Source organism: Maylandia zebra, linkage group LG6 (assembly GCF_041146795.1).
Source record: "Maylandia zebra isolate NMK-2024a linkage group LG6, Mzebra_GT3a, whole genome shotgun sequence".
Lineage (NCBI taxonomy): Eukaryota > Metazoa > Chordata > Actinopteri > Cichliformes > Cichlidae > Maylandia > Maylandia zebra.
Window position 1 is genome coordinate 5,421,524 of NC_135172.1, and position 16,709 is coordinate 5,438,232.

At 41.2% G+C, this 16,709-nt stretch overlaps 1 protein-coding gene across 1 annotated transcript in view; it reads left to right on the plus strand.

Annotated features, from left to right (window-relative positions):
• Positions 1-10,361: 10,361 nt before the first annotated feature.
• akt3b (v-akt murine thymoma viral oncogene homolog 3b) overlaps positions 10,362-16,709 on the plus strand; it is a 30,912-nt gene continuing 24,564 nt past the window's right edge. Inside the window, exon 1 of the mRNA XM_004562193.3 lies at positions 10,362-10,719. The gene's annotated coding sequence lies outside the window, so the exon portion shown is untranslated. The remainder of the gene's footprint in view (positions 10,720-16,709) is intronic.

Here is a 16,709-nt window from a genome sequence, read left to right on the forward strand (position 1 = left end):
ACGTGAAACACCGGGGAACTCAGCTAAAAAATCAGGAATAATGTTAATGGAGACATAAAACTCAATATGAAGCACACGAGATTATCTAAATAAAACTGAAACTAACACACACACTGAGAACCAGACTAAGACATGCGAACCCGAGAACCTGAGAGACAGAAGAGAAACAGGCAAGACAGGATAGAAAGAACAGAATGGAATTACAAAAGGAGACAACTCAAACTACAGAACCAAGAAGATGAACTTGAGTATAAACAGAAACTACAAACAGAGGATATAATAAATGCAAAGAAAGCCATCAAAATCTGCTCCTGAGAAATGTAACTGAGTGACGGAAGATAAATGAAAATGTTACCAAATCGTAAAACCATCAACAAACAGCCTCAAAAGTTCCTAAATTAATGTATTTTCAGTTGCAGCATATTGAGAGGTAAAACATATAATACTTCTTGTATTTGTATGGCTTTTTTACAAGCGATTCACGTAACTTCCTGCAGTGTTTTCTTATGATAGAATCCATTTCTAAAGCATGAATGCAGAAGTGCACATGTTTCTCTCGTGGACGGATCATGTGGGGCTTTTGTTGCACTAAAGAAGATATTGTGCTTATGTAAGTAGTTAATGCCAGAAATGATAAGGATCATGCCAGACAGTACATGTATGAACATATCACATACCTGGATTGCTAAAAACAAAACAGGTTTTTGAGCCAATGACCTGATGAGAATACAGACGTGTTATCATAGTGCTTCCGTTTTTGATTCACATCAGAACGAATGTGCAGCTCAGAGAAGGACTTCATGCACTGCGTTGGTTTAGTATCTGAAATAAAAATGTACTTTAGTTGAACAAATACAAAGTGTTTCTGCTATTACTGGATAAAAATCTGCTTGAATGTTCCCCAGTTTTTAACTATTTTTAATTTGATTTTAAGTTAGAGGGAGGGTCAGCAGACAGCTGGCATGTGAAGATAATCAGTTACCCCGGTAACCCCAGCTGAAGTTAATTGTCTTTCATGAACAGAAAGCCTGGATTTTCCCTCATCTCAGGGTTAAGTTGACAAATTCAGAGTTGTTAGCTAAACCTGCTTTCTGGAATAGGGCTCTGGTTTGCTCTTGTGTTTTGTGGTTTCACTCTCTCCGTGGTCTGGCTTGGGTTGGGCATGCATGGTTCTACTTCTGGATGGAGGTGTGGTCTCCCGCTCTTTGGTCATCCGCTTCATCACCTGGATTCTTCTTCTGCAATGTAAAGTAAGCTGTTCCACTCACCTCCCAATCCAGTATCACGGAGTAACATTGACAGCATTTCTGACAGACTTACCTGGACTAATTTACCTCTCCGCTCACGCAGTGAAATGCTGTCCAGTTACCTGCTTTGGCTCAATGCTGTGATCCTCTCTGTGCAAGCTATTCTTTCATGAAAAACAAAACCTGTGGCCCTCTTCAATTACCACCAATTACAAAAATGCAGTAAAAGCAATAAGTCTATTGGAATGATTTCAGTTTGTTTTAATGTTAAACATGGTAATGTACTGCAATCCACAGGAGAAAAGGATTAAAACAAAGACAGACATGTAAAGTTAAGATTGCATATTCATGAATATCACATTTACAATATGAATGAGCAGAAAATACAGTTAGATGTTATTTAAAAGTGACACACTACAGCTGAAAATGATCCTGGCAGGCTGAACAAGGAAGGTGCTGCTCCCAGACTTCCGCATTGTGGCGAAGGACACTCAAAGCTCTCAGAGTGCAAATATCAAAGCTCGGCTGGTAGCTTTCCTGTTGATGGTTTGGAGACGCACGGAGGTGCTGAGACTGTTCACTGTGGTGTTCATAGCTGTTACATGGTGAAAAATAGCATGAACACAAGCATTAATACCTTAAAGTCACTGATAATAGCTTTGCTTGTCTCAAAGGCTGACCGCTCAGGTGGAAATGTCCAGACTCCACGGTCTTGGACTACAGCTGGCCAGTTGAGACGGTGGTCTCATTTTGAGCAGATTTTAGCGTGTCCTTTCAATTCTTTGCACCCTACATGTGGGGTGTGTACCTGGAGGCAATGGCCCCTTTCTCCACCATGTTTGGTTCTGGTTGGGGTGACACATTAGCTCCAGTCTCACGGAAAGCAAAAGAGCGACTATTGTCACCTGATGCTGTCCAAGAGGGTGGAATTGGAGTCTATTTTCAAGATGCAGGGGTTACTTGAGAAGTTGCATTATACAGAGAACTACCACAACAGTTACCTGACTAAGACTACATGCATGGAAGCATTAGAAAATACATGTAGCAGAAATTACTTATTTCTCAGTATAAAAGTTATATATTTCTGAAGTAGTTTAATCACTAACAGTGAAAACTGAACATGTTTCTTTTGCATTAATGAAATAAATCATCTGCAAAAGTAAATATCACATGTAAAATGTTGGCCTTTTAAAAACATATTTAGATACATAAACACTTTTAAACAGTATTAACAAAAATGCTATGTTCAAAAAGGCAGCTATATTTATTCCACTCTAAGCAAGATCATCTCCAAGTGGTTTATGTCAGACACACTGAACTCAAGAGCAGACTGTTTGATGTCTCTAAGAATCTAAAGATTTCAGGACCCTTCATGGGAGGCATGCCAGAAAAACATGTGCTTTCTAAAAAGAATATAAAAAGACAACAGACTGAAGCTGAATAAAGACAATGACCAGCTAGATAACTAAACCTAACCTTTCTGTATAAAAAGCTGTCTGAAGGGAATGCTGAAAAATAAGGGCTCATAATGCAAGAAACTTGACCATATAATGGCTCAAAAAGATTTCAGGGTTTCATCGAGGACTAATTCTATAGAAATACACAGAACTTTGAACTTTAAGATGTGGGGATTTGAAATAGTCTGCTAATTCAGGAATACTTTTGTCCCTCTTCCCGCTCCACCACAATCACCCACACATGCAGGGCCTTGGGGTAAAGGTGTGTCACCAGGGTGCAGGGGAGGCATCCTCCCCTCTGTCCCCTTCTGGCTGCCTCTGCCTCAATTTTATCCCAAAACATTCACATTACTCACACTCTCATTACACATACATATAGGATCTTGGGGGTGGGCACGCTACACGGAATCCAAAGTACCATCAGGGTGTACGTCTCACCCCTGGCGTCGTTGCCCACCTCTCAATTTTAAATACACGTAGACATTGAGGGCTAGCAGGAGGGGCTATGCGCTTACCTGCTGCTCTCTGGCAGGTAGCTCCATGCCCTCCTGGGTTTTAAATGCACCTTAGAACACACATGCATCAACACTACATATGAGCGGGTGGAGGGAGGTTTGGAGTCTTCACACACCCCGTGTGTGCGGCCTTGCTGGAGCGGGGGGGCTAGGAGGAGGTGTTGGCTGTCCGATTGGGGTCTGGAATGTGGGGCCTCCCTGCTGCTGCGGAGTCGGGGCGGTCTGTTTCTCTTCACCCCAGGGAAAAGGTTAACACTACCTGGGTCTGGGTGCAGTTTCCCCCTCCAGGGGCAAGGGTACCTAGACCCGGTTTGTAGAGTACGCTTGGGGAGTGTGATCGTGTGTACAACGTCTCTTTATGTCTGTCTCCACGTTGGTTGAGTGTGGAGTGAGTGCATATGAGAGCATGAGGGTGGGAATGGATGTTTGTATCTGTGTGTGCCTGTATTTCTGTGTCTATATGTCAGGTTGGGTGTCAGACGCCACCTCTCTGGGGACATCTCAGGCCCTCCAAGGTTTGGAGGCCTATCTCCCCCCACCACCACTTCCCCTGCCAGTGGTAGACGCCCTCAGACATCGGTGCGTTGGTGGTTCTTTGTGTCTGGGGATGGGCATCCAGGTGCACACCGGCTCATTCCTTGGTGGCTGCTTGTCGGGGCCTGGAGCCTGGGGCTCGCTCGGGCCACTTCGGGGGTGGGGTGCCCCCGGCCTCTCGGCCTCTCGGCCTGGGGCTCGGTCACTCAGGCACGGCTGGCTGCCGGCGGAGCTCACGGGCACGTCACTGCAACCCCCCCTGACTTCTGCTCCGTGGCTGCTGAGTGACCCCTCATCTGGGACTCTCCTCAGCTCTTTCTGGGACAGTGGCGCGGCTGCCCCTCTGTTGGTCTTCCTTGGTCTCTTGTGTTCTGGGGGCCTCTGGATGTCTGGAGTTTTGATCTCCTCCATACCTGCTTCATACCCTGGAGGACGGGGCTGTGGCCCCCCCACACCCTCTAGCAGATTATTACATGAAGGAACCTTTAAAAAACAAGTGCGTCCATGCTCACAGGTGTACACACGGGTGATCACACCCACAAACTACACCCTTTTTGGCTCCTACCTCAAAGCACACTGTTCTGTTGATCTTATGTGCTGCACAATAATGTTTAATATTTAGTATTTACTGTCATATTCCCATATATCATTGTGATGTTGTTTATTGTATTGCTCTCGTTTTCTTCTGCTTGTTTTCTCTTTTTTTCTTTCTCAACAGGTGATCCAGGTGATCGATATTTGTATTTTTTGTCTGCTTATTTTGTTGTTTTTGTTTTTTCCCTTTATCCCCGTCCCTCTTCTCCGCTGTTTCTCTTTCCCTCTTTCTTTCTCCCCTTTCTTTTCCCCAGTCAAATCTGTCCCATATTTAGGAAGTGAAAATAAAATAAACAATAAAAGGTGAATCAAATGGACCATTCAGCAAGGCTGGGATGGTCCATTTGGTAAAGTAAATCCGTTGGGCATCTTTCTTTGCCTTTAGACAACAATTCTGATGGCAAAAGAGCCAAACGGGACAGGCAACAAAAAAAAAAAAAAAGGAAATACTTTTGTCAAAAAAAGAGTAAAATATTATCATTTTAATGAGCTATTGTCAGAAACAAATGAACATCTTCAAAATACCTCAAATATTTTTGTTTTGTTATGTTTTTCCTTTTCCTCCGATCTGAGGCCAACAGTGTAACTGATTTTTCAACCGAAGAATATTTGATCTTCTGATATTTGTGCTGAATCACTGTTCAATGTTTTCCCCATGTGTTTGTCAACTAGAACCTACCACTGGGATCGAATGTTTGCTTGTCCATTTGATATTTTTCCTATTTTTGTTGAAACTGAGAACATGTATGTTTTATATACAAGTGCTGTACAAAAAAGAATGATAAATAATGTAAGTATAACTATTTTGCAAATAATGACAGAAAAAAACACAGAAATGGTCTTTCATCTGTTTTTACATTTTAAGCTTTTATGCCTTCTTTTTTATCTTTTAGCTGTAACAAGGTAAATCACTGATGAAATACAGGAAAAATCCCTTGTAATCGCCACAGCAAAGATTCATATAAAACCAGCTTACCCACAGGCCTTGGAGTGGATAGTGTGTACTCTGCCCAGCTGTCCTGGATATAATCCATGCACATTCCTCCCCAAACGTGATCTTCTGTAGAGAAAAAGAAACAAAATTCTGTGTGAAAAACTTTTTGCTCTTACTCCTGACATTGCTACACTTCATTAATCATGACTCAGATATCCAAAAATATAAAATAATAAAATTACATTTGATCACATGAAAGTTCATGAAATCAATAAGGTTACAGACTTTTCTAATACATTTTTGAAAGCTAACTATAGGGCCAGTTGTTATTTCTTTCTCCAGTGGGCTAGTAGAGTTTTGCTCCAGCAAGATAGAGAAATCAAATCCAAGCTATCTGCCGAGTACAGTGACTGCATTTGCTTCTACTTGGATTTCTGCATATATTTGGGATTTACTGTAAATGTAATACTTTTATGACAAGAATGATCTGATGTTAGCCAAATATATAGTTACTCCACTACTGCAGCAGGAGAGATGTGAAAGGTTTTTTGAAGTCTTTCTCCTTTCAATTTTGAAACTTACATATATACACTTTTACACTGTTCAAAAAGAATTGCCTGACATTCTTTTGGGGGCCTTGTGCTCAATCCACGGCAGTGTGGAGACCAATTGGCATTTGACAATGAAGACAAAATCGGCAGATCCACCACTGGCATCCTGTGCTTTTCACAAATAAGCGCATGCTCACCCTACGCACTTTAAGACAGATGTAACAGGGTCTGGAGAAACTGTGGAAAACATTGTGCTCCCTGTCACATGGTTCAGCATGACCGGTTTGGTGGTGGGAAGAAATCACCAGGACACCATCTGCCATCTTATTAGCTTGTCATACAAGCATGTCAGGGTCAGACAAACTACTGAGTGTTATTTATGTTGTTGCAATGAAATTTCTGAAAAATGATCCAGCCTGCCACATCAGAATTTCATTTTGAATTAAGGGGTTGTGTGTGAATTCAGCCCTTTGTAGGCTGATCATTTTAATTTCCATCAAACGATGCCATCCTGCCGTTCCTAACACAATGCGCAGTTCAGTATAGATATAAGCATGACTTTTTTTTAACAAGTTTTTTTATTTCTTTCTTTTATTTTGTAGCAGTATAATTTACATTTATTACTTATACCATAAGTAAATTTGAGGGCTATTTGTAACAAAGTATTTACACATTATGGCATTAATACTTTTACTTAAGCAAAAGGTCAGAGTGTTTTTTGAGAACTTTATCCAGATTTAGTTTGAGAGAGTGACCACTCACTTTGGTTTTAACATAGCTGGTGAGACAAGCTCTTTGGAGTTGTGAGACTCTCTGAACTCATGCAGCCTCACAGCGACACCGGATCCTGCCATCACTGTCCAAGTTAATGTCTGCAACGGATCCCAGTGAAGGTCAACAATGAATCCACTATCACAGTTCAAGTTTGAGAGTTTCCTGAAGAAAACACAGGAGACACAATAATCTCTGCTGAATAATGCATTTCTATATCATCAGTCAGCCTTTAAATCTGTGAACATGCCTAATGACAACCCTAAGAAATACAGTCATCTTTGAGCCTCTAAAGTAATATATGTGTGCAGTATTCTGGTGTCATGTGCTAATATATTTTGATGGGTAATGATTATTTTGACCACTTGAGGTTGCTAGTGAGAAGTTACTGTTTTAGTTATGTTCATAGTGTCGTATTTTTAGTATATATAAATATAGTATTTTACTAACTAATAATACTAATAATAATACTAATAACTATATTTTGTACAGCATATTTAATCCAAGTATAGTTGTAGGCAAAAGAAATGCAGTCAAAGCCTGCATATAAAAACAATCACATTAGTGAGTTTAAGCACAGAATAGGAAAAATATAATGAATTCATTTATTTAATAACTTTGGCTTTGAAATATGTTTCCTACATAAGAAAAGCCTTGTTAATTGAAAAAGCAGCGGAGGACGTGCAGCCTTACCTTAACATGAGAGAGTCATCACATCTATTCGTCCTATCAACCCGAGACCAGATACTTATATGTACTCGATTCTGCTCACTATTTCCTATCCTATGTTTCTCTTCTCTGACAGAGAAACCCAACACTAAGTGCTCTGGCAACAAAGAAAGCTGATACTAGCAACTTTAATCTCTCTCTGCCTCTCTCACTCCCTCACTTGCTCACACACAGACACATGCATACACCTGTAGTTCCAATTTGACCTGCTAGTAATTTGCACAGAGAAATATGTGGGACATCTTATCTTGCATACACACATTCATTCATCCAGAACTTCAAATTCCTGTAAAACAATGTTTCTATCTTCAGTTCAGAGGTTCGATTTTTTTTTTACATTATGGCGACTGGGTTGGTTATCATAAAGAATATCAGATTCTGCTGTAGACACAGGCTGGGACCTCCCACAGTCCACTAAGCACTTCTACTAGTTGATTATTTGCTATAATGGCAGAACTTTTGTCTTCTGTTTGGTCCTTAGTCTCACTTTTTCTTTCATTCTTTCTTTTTTTTTCGGTTTGTTTTCTTTCTACTCAAATCAGTCATGGCAGAGCATCTGTTGGTTCCATGAAAATATCTTCTGGTCCTTCTTCTTATCTACAGTTTGACAACAGGCTATCACACTGTTTACCCTATAAAGCCTTTGAAAGGATGTTGCTGTAAGCTGGTGCTACATTAAAAGAACTGAGCTGAACTGACCTCAGTTTAATTAATATTAACATCTCCAAAACAGGAATAATACCTGGAGCGTACAAACACAGAAGTTGACACTTGTTCAGACGAAGAGAGTTCAACATACCTAGGGTATCTTTGTGTTATCTGGTTTCACTTATTCTAACTTACCCAAGTAATTGGTTGACATCATCTAACCAGTCACAGAGGCATGTTTCACAGATCATATGACTTGTTTTCCACAAAAAATGATCCCAATGAGTGGCGCCTGCTGCAGAAATATTATCAAATGGTGATATAAATCTCTACAGATCACAAAAATGTACCAGTAAAATACAATATTGTTGTTAAAATGATGCTGATAAATGTTGCAGAAAATGTTTTAGTTATTCTGGCGATTTAGTGCACACAATAAATATTTTAATTCCAATTAATAGTTTTATCACCAAGTGCGTTCTCACTGCAGATTATTATTTGTAATGTGATGGCTGCAGTTCACACTGAATCCATTTAAACATTAAAGCTTACTATCACACAGCCTAATAAAGGAGATGCTTCAACTTGTCGCAGATCAAAAGTAAATCCTTTTTATTGGTCGAACAGGTATCCTTGCTGTGTATTCTGTGTTTGGAGGTCCTTCCAGGAATGTTGATGCTATTTTCTGAAGATTTATTTGGTCAGTAGGTGATAATTTCATACCTGCTGATCTTTAATCTGGATCTTAACCTGCTCTGTAGCAGGTTTCAAAAATATTTAAAATATGCTCACAAATATGCTAATACAATAACAATAACAATCTTCATCATAATCACAATCATAATAATGGCATCAAGTGCTGAGATCTAACAATAAAAAACAAAAAAAATCAACGTGTACAATGAATTTACATCTATTAATAAATCTCATTTTTGAACAATATCCTTAAACTACCTCATGGACGTTGTAGACCAGAGACTGAGACTGAATTGTTCTTTCAGACACCAATTGATTAATGCAAAGCACCAGCACCAGCAACAGGAGCATCACTCCCACAGCCAGACTGGGACCGGATCCTTAAACAAAGCAGCCATTGAGTGGAAGGCTGGGGAGGAAAAGAGGGGGGGTTGCTATACATTTTCTTAAAACACAACAAAACAAAACAAACAAACAAACAACAAAACATTACCGAAAATACATATTTTGTGTTGGGCAAAACATACACTTAAATATACACACAAAGAAGACACTTATATCTGCTGTGAATCATAGGAAATGAATTATAACTGAACTGAAACTGGACAGATACAAACGCTTCACACACACACACACACACACACACACACACACACACACACACACACACACACACACAGAGCGAGAGAGAGAGGGAGAGAGAGAGGGGAGAGAGAGAACAAAAGCCAGGGATCAACAAAAGCCTAGGATGCCATGAGGAGACAGATGCTGCATTCACGTGTTCCTCGTAAAGTCTCTTTTACCACATACACATGTAGCCAACAAACAAACGTGGAAAGTCGAGTGTCTCTTTCAAGTGCAAAAACAAAAATTGAAACACCTGGGTTTTCACAAGATAAAAATAAAGGGTAAAGATGACATAAAGCAGAAAAAGTTAGAGTACTGAGAAGAATACACTACGAGTAATAGCTCAGTGGAAATCCACAAACGTTTTTGTAACCACAACGTAATCCCCATCATTCGAATAGGATTCAAATCATTTTAGCGCCTTTAGAGTTTATCCACGGTTTCATAACAAGGGTCCAGCAAAGAGATTCAATCACACCAAGAATGGCCCCTTTTTAGCCAATAGATGCCACTTACAACTTTAAGAAAACGTTTCATTTTCCGTTTTCTTATGAGTTTAATTCTATAATTGGTTACTAAATGGATAGTGAGACTCCATTTGTTGATAAATACTTTAAAATGTAAGTTTAGGACTTGAGTAAAAGCTTGTTTCTACCTGCATTTTAATATATATAAACTATAAGGCAGGTGGAATGTGGAAAAATATTGCATAAAAGCAGCATTTTGAGCTTTTAAATGAATCTGAACACATATACTTATAAAGTACAGGAAGAAATTATTTGATGCCAAATAAATAATTACCTTTGAACCTCACATGTAATTTTTCTGCAGCTATTTGAATTAAGTAAATAAGCCAAGCTCCTGAAATATAATCTATGTTTTAAATTGCGTTTTGGTCCCCCACTTAAACAACATGTCATAAGCAGTATTGTCTGATTCAAGTTAAGTAATGTGGCTGCGACTAAATGGCGAGGATAAAGTACCCCAAATTATTTGATTAGCTGCGACTTTTTTGTCACCGTTTTTAGAAAGATCACATTTCCGACAGCCCTTGAAGCCAGCAGGAGTCCTCCCAGTCAGATCTGGCTGAACGTGACGAGCCGACTCGGAGCCGAGCGAGGTTTCCTGGCGGAGCTGCGGAGGGAGCAGGAGTTGAGCGGGTTTGTCTGTCTGTCTGTCTGTTCGTGTGTCTATCCGCCGCCGCAGTCGCTGTCTGCCTGGGATATAAAAACAAAACAATACACCCCCGAAAACTCATCTTTACGGCTTCAACGGTCTGGAGACGGCATCCACGGCTATGGACCCATCGATGTCCTCCTGTTATCCACACTGAGCGACGTTACTCCGTCGGATGCTCCAGTGCCCAGAGGAGAGGAGGAGGAGGAGGGGGTATCCCTATAATTTTTCGACTGCCAGGTGAAATAATTATATGATATAATGTGTGTGGGGTGGACGCTTGGGTTGTTTGTGTGAAAAGGGTGATAAGGAGGGGGGAGTGGGAGTCGTTGTTTGTTGGGCACGGGCAGCGGGTTTGTCTCGAGCCCGGAGCGGAGGTTAGCACGCTAGCTAGCTGCAGTTAGCGGACTGCTGCTGCTTCGTCATTCGCCGGGCTGGGAAGGATGCGGCGCTGGGATGCTGCCGCTGCTGCAGCAGCAGGGAGGGGAGGGCCAGTAATGGTAACTGTACCGGCCGTCTGGCTTCGGCCCATCGTCCTTATGAACTACACCCCCAACCTCCCGTTTCCCCCCCTCCCAGCTCTCTTCGTTGCGCCCCCCGCCTTCATAAACCACAGACTCTCGTTTCAGTTCAGGATGAACAAACAAAAATCGCAGATGATAGATACCGGAGTGGTTTCATCTGAGAAATAACACCACTTCCAACAGCTTGACTGCCGGACTGTCAGTTAGCCAGCTATGCTAGCCAGGCATTGAACTGGCTGACCGGCTAAGATTAGCACTAGCATCACCCCCCTCACCCTCCCCAGCTAGCATCCCTGGCTAACCCGCATCCTCCAGCCGAGCCATCACAGGCCAACCACACAACCACCTTCCCATCCTGCCGTCTCACACCAGCTATTTCATCGCCACTAACAGTTAGTAATCGGCATAAGAGCCGTTGCCAGACATTTATTCACGGCTCGCCCATTAAAATATAATGGAGCACGCCAAGCGGATGTTGTTATGTAACAGATAATGACACCACACGCCCTTGAAACAAAAGCTGTTGTTTCAGTATTTGTTTGTTTGTGTGTGTGATGCAGGGCACAATCATGAACAATAAATCACAGACAGGGGAGGGGGGAGTGTTTGTCGCACCGAGGGCCGCAGCTCTGAGCCGGCTTCTGAAATATACAACCCCTGCTCCTGTCAGCCATTGTTTTTGTTGTCATTGGAGATCTCAGCATTTGTTTTCCAGCGCTGGATCTTCCCAATGGTGCTTGTGTGAGCCATGCATTGAAGCAACATGACCAGTCGGTCATCAGAACACAACCAGTACCATATGTTGTTTGAATGCTGAAATGTGAATGATTATTGTCAGTATAAGGCATGCGATTTTTACCCACAATGTGTTCGTTTTTTCATATGAAAGAGAAGCCACTGATGTGGGAATCAGGTTTTATTGTTAAATTACTTGTAAAATGATAGCAGAGGTGGACCTACTAGTCTCATCTCATGTTGTCTACTGGCATATAGGAAATTCAGTTACTTGTGAGACATTACAGTGACAAACCTTTATGAATCATCATCATCACTGCATCTGTAAAACTGATCAGGAAAACAATTATCTCTAAGGTCATTTGTCAGAGCATTCAGATAGCTCTGTTCAGAGGCAGTTCAGTGTGATCTTCATAAGGAACAGAATTGCATTACAGAACCATTTAAAGCTAATTGTAGTCCCTCTGTTTATAGTCACTGGGGTGATATAATTTAGCATATAGATATCCATTATCTTTCTGTGTTTAAAGTGGATAATTTGACAAATAAATTGATATAATAAGTTCTTACATTCTGCTAACCTGAATTGGATAAGTGGTTAAGAGCAATGGCTGGGTCTTATTAAGGCTTAAGCTGAGGGACAAGTTTTGGCTCCAAGGAGCTATATTACAGTTGCACACAGTTAGTTGCTCTAAACATGAGTTTATTTTTTAATTGTATGATTTTTGCATTCATTTACAAAACATCATCATGGAAAATGTCTTTATATGCACCTGTGAAAGTAATTTCAGGTAATATGCTGAAATAGTTATTGTAATGAAGCAGTGTTCAACATTTTAACATGCATACATCCATTATTTCACTTGATAGTGTTGGTTCTGTAAATGTAGTCTAAGTATCAGTGATGTAGAGATTGGGGCTCTGTAGGGGCCATCAGTTGCAGGACTCCTTGTTCTTTTTGCTTGATGCATCTGGCTGGATGTTTGAGCTTTGAGTTTGAGCTGCAGCATGAATTTGAGATGATCAGATGCCTTCTTGAGATCTTTACATGATGGAGAAGAATCTAAACACTTTAAATACCCAAACTTTTGCATAATAAAGTTATACTATTAAATGTCAAATATTTATCCCATACATGTTATCTCAGATCCTATGTTGCCTCTGAATGTGAGTCAAGGAGCTGATGCTGGTGGGGTTTTTTTTTCTTCATTGTGTTTTTGGTAGGGCTGCACAAACTGTTCAAAAATTCACAAGCACGCAGAAAAAAGTCCCAATAGCTGAAGCTGCTAAGGATTTTGAAGTTCCCTTTCTGATCCATGGGAAAAGGACAACTTGTTTTAACCTCTCTTTTTAAAAATATGTTTAAATTTAGAATTGGGGGGAAAAAAAGATAACTTCGGAAAATACTGCCGTGCATTTAGATATATAAACATCAATCAACAGGGCCAATATTTGCCAATAGAGATATTCAACTAAAACTATATATTGTAACTAGGGCTGTTCGATATAACGATATATATCGGTGACGATATAAAAACGTCTATCGTTTCATATTGCGCTATCGTTTGTTTCGTAGTGTGGCAAAATATAATGTTTACGGCAATATTTTTTCATCGTTTTGATGGTCACTGTAGTGGTTATATTAATTTGTTAAAGTTCTCTCTTTCTCTTATATTTAATATGACCACACTATGGACGGACAAGCGACTGTTTTTACGCGTTGTCGTTAGCAACCACCACGGTAAAACAATGGCGTGGCTCCACTGTCTGCTTGTTTGTTTTGCATATTAACCTTTCACAATAAAGCTCAAGATCCTGTTGAGACTTTTCAAAATAAACTAAATCCCGTGAGAGAGTATGCAGTGTTTACAGATGAGAAGCAAAAAAGAGGCGTTAGGTGCTAAAAAATAAACCTTAGACTCAAACGTTAGAACAGGCTTTTCCCCGCAGCACGCCGTGTAATAAATACTCACAAAGAAAACGGCGGCTGTTACAACTTATGTCTAAAAATGTATAGCTTCATGCATCGGCTAAAAGTCATAACTCCAGGGACACGACGTCCAGCTGAAAACACTTCATGCAAGTCGAGCTGCCTGAGATTCACAGAATTTACAGAAAATTTTACACTTTTGTGATTTATATCGTTATCGGGATGATAGATGTCTTATATCGGGATATGAGATTTTGGTCATATCGCACAGCCCTAATTGTAACTAGGGCTGCTACGATTAGTCGACTAGTCACGGTTACGTTGACGAATAATTTAATAGTCTTAGCGACGTTTGAAGCTTTGTAAGATCCCAAAAGACGCAGGAAGAAGTAGTAGGATTTAAGAGTGTAATAACGGACTGAAACAGAAGATGGCAGCACTGCATGTACAAGGATGCCAGCTGCCATTAAACCCCGAAGAAGAAGAAGCTGTGTCCCAGAATTCATAGCGCGGCCCTGCTCAGTTTCCAACAATGGCGGCAGGTAGTTAGTTTTAATATTACTCTTATTATTCTTTCTGGGTCACAAAATAAACGTTTAACATATTTTCAGGCGAGAATGTAGCTGTGTAAACCTCAAATATCTGCTCAGTTTATCAAGACACCACATATTTTCAAAAGCGCTCCGACATTTTCGATAGCTCCATAGCTAGCCAGGGTTCAAGGTTCACTAGAGCCGGTGAGAACACCGGACTCCCGGCAATCTTTTTCAAACCCACTGCCGTCTTTCGCGGCGGTGGGTATCATGTTTAACCTGAAAGGTATTATGTTAAACATGATATATAAGCCACTTAGATAACTTAAAAATGATATTGTTTGGCTTTTTTCTGTATTTTATTTGTTCCTGAGTAAATCGGTTTGGCTGAGATTTAATTATAGTTTTTACACAGCTGAATAAACGTCAAGCAGACAGCTGATTATCAGAAGTGTGAGATGCTCGAGAATTTACTCCGGTGTCCTGTTATATTTTAGATAGCAAGGAGCAGACGGCTGAGTTTATTAAACTTCACCGAAACAATCTGCAAATGTCATTAAAATTTAATAAACTATCATCTTGTCTTTATTTTTAGTCAGCACAGACCTTAAACACTTAAAGCTGTAAGCTAATGATAGTTATATAAGAGCAGATGCATGCTGGTGCAATAAGCTGTACGTTTTACGTCCAATGGATGCAAGATCTGATTAGTCGACTAATCGCAAAAATAATAGGTGACTAGTCGACTATCAGAATAATCATTTGTGGCAGCCCTAATAGTAACAAAAAGAACTGACAGTTACACATCCATGGATCTGTTGCTGCTCAGTGTTATTTCTAAAAGTCTCAGAAAATCTACCAGAACTACTGACTAAAATGTTTAGTTAAAATCTTCCACAGGTGTTAAGTTGGTTTGAAATCGGGTGGATTAAGTAACTGTACTTATAGCTGTCCACATTTCATTTTGATTCAAAATCATATTTAGATGGCGGCCTGCATGTAACATTTTTAGGGAAGACTAGCAAGTTGTCCTTTATGGAAGCTGTGTCAGTAGGATTGAGGAGATCCTCAAACTATTCCTTCAATTGCCCAACTAAATTCTCAGTTGAAGCCAGCAGGACCATTTCCTCACTGTATAAAGTACCATGAGAGCATGGTACTGGTTCAACAATTCTGTTGAACCATTATACAACTTAGGAGGGCCTAAGTTGTATAATGGTTCAACAGAATTGTTTGGAGGCCAATCAAATGTTTTGCTCCATGGCCTTATACTTCTGGCGCCCCCCGTGTGCGGCAGCCTGTTACAGCAGCTCTGCTCATTCTGAGTTTCTTTCTTTCTTATCTTTTTTCTCGTAATTTCTTTATAACTAACGTATTAGTAATTAGACTCTGCAACCATGTTCTACCGTTTTGTGCTAGTCCTGGTCGTTTTTCTCAGTTTATTTCTACTTTTTTCACCCGTGTCTGGGGACCCAGAGCAGAGATCCTTTGTTTACAGTAAGGATCAGCTGTTAGCGCTGAGTCCTGCAGCGGTACTGCCGGCGGACAGACCCGATATTCCCAGCGAGCTGAGGAGGAAAAGACGGGGGTGTCGTGCTGGGAAGGAGCGCCGTCGCCCGAGAAGGAGACGTTATCGACCATCTCTTCCTTCTGTAATTATTGGAAACGTAAGATCTTTGCCCAATAAGATGGATGAGCTCATGTCGCTAACCTGGTCACAGAGGGAGTACCGGCAATGTAGCATCATGATGCTAACGGAGTCGTGGCTAACATCGCTAACTCCGGACACAAGCGTGACACTACCGGGATTCCAGCTGCTGCGAGCGGACAGGACCAGAGAGAGCGGTAAGAGGAAAGGAGGGGGACTGGCAGTTTTTGTGAACGACAGATGGTGTAACCCTGGGCACATCACTGTAAAAGAGCAACTCTGCAGCAGAGACATTGAGCTGTTAGCCGTTAGCATGCGTCCGTACTACCTGCCCCGGGAGTTCTCGCATGTTATCGCGATAACAGCGTATGTCCCCCCCTCGGCCAACGCGGATGCAGCCTGTGACTCTCTCCACTCTGTGGTCAGCAGACTGCAAACACAATCACCGAGAGCCCTTCTCATAATATCAGGGGACTTCAATCATGCCTCACTGGACTCCACACTGCCCACCTTCACCCAGTATGTGACCTGCCCAACCAGAGTCAATAAAACACTGGACTTACTGTATGCCAATGCAGAAGAGGCATACAGTTCATCACCTCTCCCTCCCCTGGGCAGATCTGATCACAACCTGGTGCACCTTCTCCCTGTGTATGAGCCCTTAGTGCGCAGGGAGCCACCAGCCACCCGCACAGTACAGAGATGGTCAGAGGAGAGCGAGGAGGCTCTTAAGGACTGTTTTGAGTCGACTGTGTGGGAGGTGATTTGTGATGACCACGGTGAGGACATCGACAGCCTTACTACATGCATTACTGACTATATAAACTTCTGTGTGGATAACACTGTACCTACCAGGACTG